This window comes from Oncorhynchus kisutch, linkage group LG5 (genome assembly GCF_002021735.2).
Source record: "Oncorhynchus kisutch isolate 150728-3 linkage group LG5, Okis_V2, whole genome shotgun sequence".
Lineage (NCBI taxonomy): Eukaryota > Metazoa > Chordata > Actinopteri > Salmoniformes > Salmonidae > Oncorhynchus > Oncorhynchus kisutch.
In genome coordinates, this window is record NC_034178.2 from 40,300,312 (window position 1) to 40,314,286 (window position 13,975).

The following is a 13,975-nucleotide window of genomic DNA, read 5'->3' on the forward strand; positions in this document are numbered from 1 at the left end:
CCGAATGGAAATCTCTCATATGTAAATAGTCAGGAAATGTTTCAGCTTTGGTTTGAACACAGAAGTGACCTATGTGTCTCTTTAGGAAGGAAACAACAATAAACATAAAAAAAGAAAAAAAATCCCGCCCACCCCGATTGTCAGACTAAAACAACAATCCCAACAATCAAACATAAATACACTTGTAGAGATACATTGGTGCTCACTTTCCACCTTGCTCTTACTAGCTAAACCTTGGCGTAAACTAAAACCTGCGAGCTCTCTAAGTTGAAAACAAAAGTTGTGAATAGACATTTATGGCTGAATATTTACTGCCCACGGTAAGGGCTGCTTAAGTCTCTTTTCAGAAGATAAACATAAATGGCGGGGAAAGCAGACATATCCGGGAAAAAGCTGACCCTCTTGCCATCGATGGTTATGTTCCCTTTGGCTCTTGCGAGTTGCAGTATCTTCTCTCTGTCTTGGAAACGGAGGAACTCGATCAGGACGGCCCGTGGGGGCTCATCTGGCCGGGGGTTTCGGCACTGATGTTCTGTGGGCGCATTCGATTTCCAGCGGCTTAGTGAAGTTGATTATGCCTAGGACATCAGGGATCCATTGAGTGAAGAAACGGACAGGGTCACGGCCCTCGCTGTCCTCTTTCAATCCAACCACACGGATATTACTACGTCTGCTCTGGTTTTCCAGCTGGTCTACCTTGTTTTGAGGTAGGCATTGTCCTTCTGCAGTTGTATCAGAACCTGGTCATGTCGAGCGATGGTATCTTCAACTGTGCTAATGCGCAACTCAGCCTCAGTCGTTCTCAAAAGGAGATCATTCATTGAGGATTTTTGGGTCGTCAATGGAAGAATGGAGTTCAGCCGATTTCTTGTCAATTTTAATAGAAATACCTTTGTTACCATCCTGAATTTCCCGGAGGAGAGTAGCCAGCATGTCGGCAGGCTCGCAAGAGTCTGGAACTGTCGTCTGAGTTATGAGGGCTAATGCTAATCTTGCTAGCTGTAGCGTTATCGTTATCTTAGGAATCAACAATGTTGTTGTCCAAAATTTGGTTGTCCTTCTTGCCTCACGGTAGGAGGTCCATGGCTCTTTGGGAAGGTAAGTACTTGACAATTTATCAGCCGATGTTAGAATATTGTTTCAAAGTTGTTATTTAGGTAATAATAGAATAACTTTGAAGAGCTCGGTTTGTCAACGTCTGCTCAGCGGCATCACGTGCTCCCGATGTCCACATATTCTAAGTCAGTACTGTCCAGAGTAGTGATAATGGACGGGCAGACGGGTGCTGGTAGCGATCAGTTGAAGAGCATGCATTTAATTCTACTTGAATTTAAGTTAAGTTGGAGGCCACAGAAGGAAAGTTGTATTTATTTTTATCTTCATTTAACTAGGCAAGTCAGTTAAGAACAAATTCTTGTTTTCTATGACGGCCTAGGAACAGTGGGTTAAATGCCTTGTTCAGGGGCAGAACGACAGATTTTTACCTTGTCAGCTCGGGGATTCAATATTGCAACCTTTCGGTTATTAGTCCAACGCTCTAACCACTAGGCTACCTGCCGCCCCAAATGGCATTGAAGCTCGTCTGGAGGTTAGTCAACACAGTGTCCAAAAAAGGGCCAGAAGTATACAGAATGGTATCGTCTGCGTAGAGGTGGATCAGAGAATCACCAGCAGCAATAGCGACATCATTGACTTATACAGAGAAAAGTGTCGGTCCGGGAATTTAACCCTGTGGCAAACCCATAGACTGCCAGAGATCCGGACAACAAGCCCTCCGATTTGACACATAGAACTCTGTCTGAGAAGTAGTTGGTGAACCAGGTAGTTATTAAGTTATTAAGAAAATACCAAAAAAGTAAGAGGTAAGAATAACAAATAATTAAAGAGCAGCAGTAAATAACAACAGTGGGGCTATATACAGTGCCTTGCGAAAGTATTCGGCCCCCTTGAACTTTGCGACCTTTTGCCACATTTCAGGCTTCAAACATAAAGATATAAAACTGTATTTTTTTTGTGAAGAATCAACAACAAGTGGGACACAATCATGAAGTGGAACGACATTTATTGGATATTTCAAACTTTTTTAACAAATCAAAAACAGAAAAATTGGGCGTGCAAAATTATTCAGTCGGTAGTCATTTAGGCAGTGTTCTTGGTCTGCTTGAAACATGTTGGTATTACAGACTCAGACAGGGAGAGGTTGAAAATGTCAGTGAAGACACTTGCCAGTTGGTCAGTGCATGCTCGGAGTACACATCCTGGTAATCCGTCTGGGCCAGTGGCCTTGTGAATATTGACCTGTTTAAAGGTCTTACTCACATCGTCTGCGGAGAGGGTGATCCCACAGTCGTCCGGAACAGCTGATGCTCTCATGCACGCTTCAGTGTAAATTGCCTCGAAGCGAGCATAGAAGTTATTTAGCTTGTCTGGTAGGCTCATGTCACTGAGCAGCTCTCGGCTGTGCTTCCCTTTGTAGTCTGTAATAGTTTGCAAGCCCTGCCACATCCAGTGTAATACGATTCGATCTTAGTCCTGTATTGACGCCTTGCTTGTTTGATGGTTCATCGGAGGGCATAGCGGGATTTCTTATAAGCTTCCGGGTTAGAGTCCCGCTCCTTGAAAGAGGCAGCTCTACCCTTTAGCTCAGTGCGAATGTTGCCTGTAATCCATGGCTTCTGGTTGGGGTATGTACGTACAGTCACTGTGGGGATGACGTCCTCGATGCACTTATTGATAAAGTCAGTGACTGATGTGGGGTACTCCTCAATGCCATTGGAAGAATCCTGGAACATATTCCAGTCTGTGCTAGCAAAACAGTCCTGTAGTTTAGCATCTGCTTCATCTGACCACTTTTTTATAGACCGAGTCACTGGTGCTTCCTGTTTTAATTTCTGCTTGTAAGCAGGAGTCAGGAGGATAGAATTATGGTCAGATTTGCCAAATGGAGGGTGAGGGACAGCTTTGAACATGTCTCTGTGTGTGGAGTAAAGGTGGAATGATGACTTTTCCTAGATTGACCCAAACATTTTGGGTTTGATAACCGTGAGTAAAGACCTGCAAAATGTTTGAGAGACAAACTGGAGGCCATAAGAGAGGTCTGGGAGAAGTGGGTAGAGCATCTGCCATACCTCTACAACCCTGTGCTTGAACTAACAGTGGATGAGCAACTGGTTCCATTCGGAGGAACATTTTTATTTTTCATATCTGTAATGTAAGTGATTTGCACTGTTAATTGTATTATATATTTTTATTTTTATTTTATTTTATTTCACCTTTATTTAACCAGGTAGGCTAGTTGAGAACAAGTTCTCATTTGCAACTGCGACCTGGCCAAGATAAAGCATAGCAGTGTGAGCAGACAACACAGAGTTACACATGGAGTAAACAATTAACAAGTCAATAACACAGTAGAAAACAAAGGGGGAGTCTATATACAATGTGTGCAAAAGGCATGAGGAGGTAGGCGAATAATTACAATTTTGCAGATTAACACTGGAGTGATAAATGATCAGATGGTCATGTACAGGTAGAGATATTGGTGTGCAAAAGAGCAGAAAAGTAAATAAATAAAAACAGTATGGGGATGAGGTAGGTGAAAATGGGTGGGCTATTTACCAATAGACTATGTACAGCTGCAGCGATCGGTTAGCTGCTCAGATAGCTGATGTTTGAAGTTGGTGAGGGAGATAAAAGTCTCCAACTTCAGCGATTTTTGCAATTCGTTCCAGTCACAGGCAGCAGAGTACTGGAACGAAAGGCGGCCAAATGAGGTGTTGGCTTTAGGGATGATCAGTGAGATACACCTGCTGGAGCGCGTGCTACGGATGGGTGTTGCCATCGTGACCAGTGAACTGAGATAAGGCGGAGCTTTACCTAGCATGGACTTGTAGATGACCTGGAGCCAGTGGGTCTGGCGACGAATATGTAGCGAGGGCCAGCCGACTAGAGCATACAAGTCGCAGTGGTGGGTGGTATAAGGTGCTTTAGTGACGAAACGGATTGCACTGTGATAGACTGCATCCAGTTTGCTGAGTAGGGTGTTGGATGCCATTTTGTAGATGACATCGCCGAAGTCGAGGATCGGTAGGATAGTCAGTTTTACTAGGGTAAGCTTGGCGGCGTGAGTGAAGGAGGCTTTGTTGCGGAATAGAAAGCCGACTCTTGATTTGATTTTCGATTGGAGATGTTTGATATGAGTCTGGAAGGAGAGTTTGCAGTCTAGCCAGACACCTAGGTACTTATAGATGTCCACATATTCCAGGTCGGAACCATCCAGGGTGGTGATGCTAGTCGGGCATGCGGGTGCAGGCAGCGATCGGTTGAAAAGCATGCATTTGGTTTTACTAGCGTTTAAGAGCAGTTGGAGGCCACGGAAGGAGTGTTGTATGGCATTGAAGCTTGTTTGGAGGTTAGATAGCACAGTGTCCAATGACGGGCCGAAAGTATATAGAATGGTGTCGTCTACGTATAGGTGGATCAGGGAATCGCCCGCAGCAAGAGCAACATCATTGATATATACAGAGAAAAGAGTCGGCCCGAGAATTGAACCCTGTGGCACCCCCATAGAGACTGCCAGAGGACCGGACAGCATGCCCTCCGATTTGACACACTGAACTCTGTCTGCAAAGTAATTGGTGAACCAGGTAAGGCAGTCATCCGAAAAACCGAGGCTACTGAGTCTGCCGATAAGAATATGGTGATTGACAGAGTCGAAAGCCTTGGCAAGGTCGATGAAGACGGCTGCACAGTACTGTCTTTTATCGATGGCGGTTATGATATCGTTTAGTACCTTGAGTGTGGCTGAGGTGCACCCGTGACCGGCTCGGAAACCAGATTGCACAGCGGAGAAGGTACGGTGGGATTCGAGATGGTCAGTGACCTGTTTGTTGACTTGGCTTTCGAAGACCTTAGATAGGCAGGGAAGGATTGATATGGGTCTGTAACAGTTTGGGTCCAGGGTGTCTCTCCCTTTGAAGAGGGGGATGACTGCGGCAGCTTTCCAATCCTTGGGGATCTCAGATAATATGAAAGAGAGGTTGAACAGGCTGTTAATAGGGGTTGCGACAATGGTGGCGGATAGTTTCAGAAATAGAGGGCCCAGATTGTCAAGCCCAGCTGATTTGTACGGGTCCAGGTTTTTGCAGCTCTTTCAGAACATCTGCTATCTGGATTTGGGTAAAGGAGAACCTGGAGAGGCTTGGGCGAGGAGCTGCGGGGGGGGGCGGAGCTGTTGGCCGAGGTTGGAGTAGCCAGGCGGAAGGCATGGCCAGCCGTTGAGAAATGCTTATTGAAGTTTTCGATAATCATGGATTTATCGGTGGTGACCGTGTTACCTAGCCTCAGTGCAGTGGGCAGCTGGGAGGAGGTGCTCTTGTTCTCCATGGACTTCAATGTCCCAGAACTTTTTGGAGTTGGAGCTACAGGATGCAAACTTCTGCCTGAAGAAGCTGGCCTTAGCTTTCCTGACTGACTGCGTGTATTGGTTCCGGACTTCCCTGAACAGTTGCATATCACGGGGACTATTCGATGCTATTGCAGTCCGCCACAGGATGTTTTTGTGCTGGTCGAGGGCAGTCAGGTCTGGGGTGAACCAAGGGCTGTATCTGTTCTTAGTTCTGCATTTTTTGAACGGAGCATGCTTATCTAAAATGGTGAGGAAGTTACTTTTAAAGAATGACCAGGCATCCTCAACTGAAGGGATGAGGTCAATGTCCTTCCAGGATACCCGGGCCAGGTCGATTAGAAAGGCCTGCTCACAGAAGTATTTTAGGGAGCGTTTGACAGTGATGAGGGGTGGTCGTTTGACTGCGGCTCCGTAGGGGATACAGGCAATGAGGCAGTGATCGCTGAGATCCTGGTTGAAGACAGCAGAGGTGTATTTGGAGGGCCAGTTGGTCAGGATGACGTCTATGAGGGTGCCTTTGTTTACAGAGTTAGGGTTGTACCTGGTGGGTTCCTTGATGATTTGTGTGAGATTGAGGGCATCTAGCTTAGATTGTAGGACTGGCGGGGTGTTAAGCATATCCCAGTTTAGGTCACCTAACAGAACAAACTCTGAAGCTAGATGGGGGGCGATCAATGGTGTCCAGGGCACAGCTGGGAGCTGAGGGGGGTCGGTAGCAGGCGGCAACAGTGAGAGACTTATTTCTGGAGAGAGTAATTTTCAAAATTAGTAGTTCGAACTGTTTGGGTATGGACCTGGAAAGTATGACATTACTTTGCAGGCTCTCTCTGCAATAGACTGCAACTCCTCCCCCTTTGGCAGTTCTATCTTGATGGAAGATGTTATAGTTGGGTATGGAAATCTCTGAATTTTTGGTGGCCTTCCTGAGCCAGGATTCAGACACAGCAAGGACATCAGGGTTAGCAGAGTGTGCTAAAGCAGTGAGTAAAACAAACTTAGGGAGGAGGCTTCTGATGTTGACATGCATGAAACCAAGTCAACAAATGAGGGTGCCTGGGGACATGCAGGGCCTGGGTTTACCTCCACATCACCCGCGGAACAGAGAAGGAGTAGTATGAGGGTGCGGCTAAAGGCTATCAAAACTGGTCGCCTAGAGCGTTGGGGACAGAGAATAAGAGGAGCAGGTTTCTGGGCATGGTAGAATATATTCAGGGCATAATGCGCAGACAGGGGTATGGTGGGGTGCGGGTACAGTGGAGGTAAGCCCAGGCCATGGGTGATGATGAGAGAGGTTGTATCTCTGGACATGCTGGTTGTAATGGGTGACGTCACCGCATGTGTGGGAGGTGGGACAAAGGAGTTATCAGGGGTATGAAGAGTGGAACTAGGGGCTCCATTGTGAACTAAAACAATGTATTGCTGTAATATCATTGATTTATGTGATTGTTTTCTGTGAGACTGATACTAATTACTGATAGCAATCTCTTTTGTCAAAAGGTCGCTGTCCTTTCCGGCAGTATATGCCCAGCAAGCCATTAAAGTATGGCATCAAGATATGGGTGGCCTGTGACACACAATCCAGCTACGCTTGTAAGATGCAAGTCTACACAGGGAAGCCGGCCAGTGGAGGCCCGGAGAAGAACCAGGGGATGCGGGTTGTGCTTGATGTGACAGATGGACTGAGGGAGCACAATGTCACGTGTGACAATTTCTTCATCTCTTATGAACTCGTCTAGCATCTCCTGAAGAGGAATATCACCATGGTTGGTACAGTTAGAAAGATCAAGCCTGAGCTCCCCCTGCACTCCTCGCAACAAGGGGTAGAGAGGCCTTCTCATCAAAGTTTGCCTTCACCCCCACCACCAATCTAGTTTCTTACCTCCCAAAGAGGAACAAGAATGTGGTCCTCCTGAGCACACTGCACAAAATGGCTGAGATCAGTGATCGTGAGGACAGGAAGCCAGCCATCATCCTGGACTACAACCACAACAAAGGAGGAGTGGACAACCTGGACAAGGTGATTGGAACTTGAACTTGATGAATGGCTGGTTGTTCCTTCATGCTAAATAGATTTGGAGTTTAAAATTCAATTAGGCTGCTTTATGTTAGGGGTTTAGTGAAGGAGGGTATTTTTTTACCATTGGGACAAGGGGAGTATACAGAATGTTAGAATGTCAGAATGTCCCTGGCCACTAGGAGCGCTGCCTCTGGATGAGCATTTTCCTGTTTGCTTATGGCGGTATACAGCTCATTGACTGCAGTTTTAGTGCCAGCTTCGTCTGTGGTGGTATGTAGACAGCTTCGAAAAATACAGATGAACACTAGGTAGATAGTGTGGTCTACAGCTTATCATGAGATCTCTACTCTACCTCAGGCGAGCAAAACCTTGAGACTTCTTTAGATATCGTGCACCAGCTGTTGTTTGCATATATGCATAGGCCCCTGTCCCGTGTCACCAGAGGCTGCTGTACTATCCTGCCGATAGAGTGTATAACCCGTCAGCTGTATGTTTTTAATGTTGTTGTTCAGCCACTACTCGGTGAAACATAAGATATTACAGTTTTTAATGACCCTTTCGTATGATATACCTGATTTCAGTTTGTCCCATTTATTTTCCAGCGATTGAACGTTAGCTAGCAGGACGGAAGGCAAAGGCAGATTAGCCACTCGTCGTCTGATCCTCACAAGGCACCCTGATCTTTTCCCGCTAAATCTCAGTTTCCTTCTCCAGGGAATGACGGGGATCTGGGCCTGGTCGGGTGTCTGTAGTATATCCCTCCCGTCCAACTCATTGAAGAAACACTCTTAGTCTAATCTGAGGTGAGTAATCGTAGTTCTGATGTCCAGAAGCTCTTTTCGGTCATAAGAGACGATAGCAGCAACATTATTTACAAAACAAGTTATGAACCATGCAAAAAAAAAAAAAAAATAGCATAGTTGGTTAAGAGCCAATACGACGGCAGCCATCCCCTCCGGCGCCATCTTGCAACAGGACTATACTAGGCCTATACATTTAGTTGTCACACTGACTGCCCATACTGAAATAATATTTTTTTTTTAGAATAATATTATACACAGTGGGGCAAAAAAGTATTGTGCAAGTTATCCTACTTAAAAAGATGAGAGAGGCCTGTAATTTTCATCATAGGTACACTTCAACTATGACAGACAAAATGAGAGAGAAAAAATTCCAGAAAATCACATTGTAGGATTTTTTATTAATTTATTTGCAAATTATGGTGGAAAATAAGTATTTGGTCACCTACAAACAAGCAAGATTTCTGGCTCTCACAGACCTGTAACTTCTTCTTTAAGAGGCTCCTCTGTCATCCACTCATTACCTATATTAATGGCACCTGTTTGAACTTGTTATCAGTATAAAAGACACCTGTCCACAACCTCAAACAGTCACACTCCAAACTCCACTACGGCCAAGACTAAAGAGCTGTCAAAGGACACCAGAAACAAAATTGTAGACCTGCACCAGGCTGGGAAGACTGAATCTGCAATAGGTAAGCAGCTTGGTTTGAAGAAATCAACTGTGGGAGCAATTATTAGGAAATGGAAGACATACAAGACCACTGATAATCTCCCTCGATCTGGGGCTCCACGCAAGATCTCACCCCGTGGGGTCAAAATGATCACAAGAACGGTGAACAAAAATCCCAGAACCACTCGGGGGGGACCTTGTGAATGACCTGCAGAGAGCTGGGACCAAAGTAACAAAGCCTACCATCAGTAACACACTACGCCGCCAGGGACTCAAATCCTGCAGTGCCAGACATGTCCCCCTGCTTAATTCAGTACATGTCCAGGCCCATCTGAAGTTTGCTAAAGAGCATTTGGATGATCCAGAAGAAGATTGATGGTCAGATGAAACCAAAATATAACTTTTTTTTTTTGGTAAAAACTCAACTCGTCGTGTTTGGAGGACAAAGAATGCTGAGTTGCATCCAAAGAACACCATACCTACTGTGAAGCATGGGGGTGGAAACATCATGCTTTGGGGCTGATTTTCTGCAAAAGGACTAGGACGACTGATCCGTGTAAAGGAAAGAAGGAATGTGGCCATGTATCGTGAGATTTTGAGTGAAACCTCCTTCCATCAGCAAGGGCATTGAAGATGAAACGTGGCTGTGTCTTTCAGCATGACAATGATCCCAAACACGAAGGAGTGGCTTCGTAAGAAGCATTTCAAGGTCCTGGAGTGGCCTACCAATCTCCAGATCTCAACCCCATAGAAAATCTTTGGAGGGAGTTGAAAGTCCATGTTGCCCAGCAACAGCCCCAAAACATCACTGCTCTAGAGGAGATCTGCATGGAGGAATGGGCCAAAATACCAGCAACAGTGTGTGAAATCCTTGTGAAGACTTACAGAAAACGTTTGACCTCTGTCATTGCCAACAAAGGGTAAATAACAAAGTATTGAGATAAACTTTTGTTTTTGACCAAATACTTATTTTCCACCATAATTTGCAAATAAATTCATTAAAAATCCTACAATGTTATTTTCTGGATTTCTTTCCCTCATTATGTCTGTCATAGTTGAAGTGTACCTATGATGAAAATTACAGGCCTCTCTCATATTTTTAAGTAGGAGAACTTGCACAATTGGTGGCTGACTAAATACTTTTCTGCCCCACTGTATATACAGTACCAGTCAAAAGTTTGGATACACCTAGGCATTGAAGGGTTTTTCTTAATTTTCAAATAGGGTTATCTTCTGGTCTTTTACCAAATAGGGCTATCTTCTGTACACCACCCCTACCTTGTCACAACACAACTGATTGGCGCAAACACATTAAGAAGGAAAGACATTCCACAAATTAACCTTTTAACAAGGCACACCTGTTAATTGAAATACCTTCCAGGTGACTACCTCATGAAGCTGGTTGAGAGAATGCCAGGAGTGTGCAAGGCTGTCATCAAGGCAAAGGGTGGCTACTTTGAAGAATCTAAAATATATTTCTTTTTTTGCTTTTTTGGTTACTACATGATTCCAAATGTGTTATTTCATAGTTGATGTCTCACTATTATTCTTCAATGTAGAAAATAGTAAAAAAAATAAAGAAAAACCCTTGAATGAGTAGGTGTGTCCAAACTTTTGACTGGTACTGTATATATATTTAAATATATTGGGGATACCCTCAAGTAATCCTGGCCCAGGTAAACAGTGTCCAACGGACAGGATTACTGTATTCTGGATCACATTTCATAAAATGTGGGAAACGGATCCTAGATTATAACTCCTACTCTGCTGTGATGTGCTGTATGTTTGTTAGGAGAAAACATGAAAGCTGCTCCAGGAATAGGAGATCATCATAAAATAAACTGCATTTAAGTGCAGGCACAGCAGGCACACATGCCACCTGTGGTTTCACAGAAACACTCTACACTAGGAGGTGCAGGAGTTGATAAATATTGTCCTCATGGGTAAGTAGGGTGAAGAAGCATCCCATCATAAAAGCATCTCAGAGAAGGAGCGCTGATCCAAGATAAGTGTTGCCATCCATGAATCTCCCTCTGGCCTCCTTTCCCCATAGAAACCCCAGCAGCAGATCTGCAGCTAGAGTGTGGAATGCAGTATTGTTATGTGTCTTCAAAGTCTGATCGTTTCCCTATCTGAATATTACAGAAATTCCCCAAATCACATGGGAGTTGGAAGAAATAAAGTCTGTACTCCAAATCAGGCCCCAAAATGGTCCATGGGAGTCTGCTAACCAGATTGACATAAAAAAAAGCAGACTACGGTTTGCAACTGCACATGGGGACAAAGATCATACTTTTTGGAGAAATGTCCTCTGGTCTAATGAAACAAAAATAGAAGAGTTTGGCCATAATGACCATTGTTATGTTTGGAGGAAAAAGGGGGAGGCTTGCAAGCCGAAGAACACCATCCCAACCGTGAAGCACGGGGGTGGCAGCATCATGTTGTGGGGGTAATTTGCTGCAGGAGGGACTGGTGCACTTCACAAAATAGATGGCATCATGAGGGAGGAAAATATGTGGATATATTGAAGCAAAATCTCAAGACATCAGTCAGGAAGTTAAAGCTTGGTCGCAAATGGGTCTTCCAAATGGACAATGACCCAAAGCATACTTCCAAAGTTGTGGCAAAAGGGCTTAATGGTCGCAAATGGGTCTTCCAAATGGACAATGACCCAAAGCATACTTCCAAAGTTGTGGCAAAAGGGCTTAAGGACAACAAAGTCAAGGTATTGGAGTGGCCATCACAAAGCCCTGACCTCAATCATATAGAAAATTTGTGGGCAGAACTGAAAAAGTGTGTGCGAGCAAGAAGGCCTACAAATTTGACTCAGTTACACCAGCTCTGTCAGGAGGAATGAGCCAAAATTCACCCAACTTATTGTGGGAAGCTTGTTGAAGGCTATCCAAAACGTTTGACCCAAGTTAAACAATTTAAAGGCAACGCTACCAAATACTAATTGAGTATATGTAAACTTCTGACCCACTGGGAATGTGATGAAAGATATAAAAGCTTAAATAACTCATTCTCTCTACTATTATTCAGACTTTTCACATTCTTGAAATAAAGTGGTGATCCTAACTAACCTAAGACAGGGAATTTTTACAAGGATTAAATGTCAGGAATTGTGAATAACTGAGTTTAAATGTAGTTGGCTAAGGTGTATGTAAACCTCCGACATCAACTGTAGCAATAACTTCTGCTGTTAATTCCTATACATTTTTTTAAGTTAAATGGGTTTCCATCGCATTTTTAAATCTACTGATGGTTTTGTCAACATTCAAATAAAGAACTAAATAGCTAATATGCCTACTCTGGCATCTGCGCTCTAGTCAACAGTTTGCATATTCAGTGCGGGTATAGCCTACATGATGATATTATTATGGACAAAAGAGCAAGATTCATTTTATTTGTCAAATGGCAATCAAGCACTGATCATAATATCACCAGAATAAAAACCTTGGAAAGGGCATTGGAAAGGAGCATCAAGCTCATCAAATTGTACTTTCACCACCCTGTGAAGTACATCATAACTTATTTCATGTGTAGGCTAATAAACTACATGCTTTCTCGAAGTTGTTGTGGGAGGACCCATTTCTCGCATAATACAGACACCAAAATATCCCACCTCGTCTAGCGTATTTTTGTTGTTGTAGACAGTTGGAAAGTTTACCGACAAATGTGCTTTTCTCATCAGGCCTGTCATGACATTTCTTATCAGATATGTACTTTACGGCTTCCCGAGTGGCACAGTGGTCTAAGGCTGATGGAGATTCTGGGTTCGAGTCCAGGCTCTGTCGCGGACGGCCGGGATCGGGAGATCCATGGGGCGGCGCACAATTGGCCCAGCGTCGTCCGGGTTAGGGGAGGGTTTAGCCGGCAGGGATGTCCTTGTCTCATCGTGCACTAGCGACTCCTGTGGCGGGCTGGGCGCAGTGCACGCTGACACGGTCGCCAGGTGTACGGTGTTTCCTCCGACACATTGGTGCGGCTGGCTTCCGGGTTAAGTGGGCATTGAGTCAAGAAGCATTGCGGCTTGGTTGGGTTGTGTTTCGGAGGATGCACGGGCTTCGCCTCTCCGGAGTCCGTACGGGAGTTGCAGCGATGTGACAAGATTGTAACTACCAACTGGATACCACAAAATTGCGGAGAAAAAGGGGTAAAAAAATGATAAATAAAGACGTACTTTACTTGCATAGAGAGGTTGGATTTTAATGTGGTTAGTGTTTGGAATAAATTGTGACCCATCTGGCTGGCCGGGAAGATTGACAGGTCCGGCCAGCCGGGTTGGTCAAATAGGCAGGTCCGGCCTCCAAATATGCAGGTCCGGCCGGCCGGCCCTCCAAATAGGCAGGTCCGGCTGGCCAGATAGGCAAGTCCTGCTGTTCACATAGGCAGGTCCGGCCAACCAGTTAGACAGGTCCAGCTGGCAGGCCGGATAGACAGGCCCGGCCGGCAAGCCAGACAGACAGGCATAGCCGGCAGACCAGATAGGTAGGTCCGGCCCGGGCGGCAATATAGGCAGGTCCGGACGATCAGATATTTGGATCTTGCTTGCCGGTCAGATAGGTTCTTTGCTGTTATACAGATGAAAACTACTCATTTCTGATGGCTTGAAAATGAAACCCTTTTCAAAGTATCTTTATTTTGAAATGAAGCTACAATTCCAATTTTATCTTCCAGAAGAGGTAGAATCTATATTACAGCAAATAATATGGCTAAACGCCAAAATACTGGTCAAATCAAATCAAATGTAGTTATATAGCCTTTCGTACATCAGCTGATATCTCAAAGTGCTGTACAGAAACTGAGCCTAAAACCCCAAACAGCAAGCAATGCAGGTGTAGAAGCACGTGGCTAGGAAAAACTCCCTAGAAAGGCCAAAACCTAGGAAGAAACATAGGTACTGGTAGAGGATTAAATATATTTTCTTGGAAAACATTTATAAGAAAGCCATCATGTTTATGAATGACATTGTAAACAATGACAGTATAATTATATCTTACAACCAATTCATCCAGGTGTATGGAGATGTATGCTCAATACAAAATTATAACCAACTCATCACAACTCGAAGGCAATTA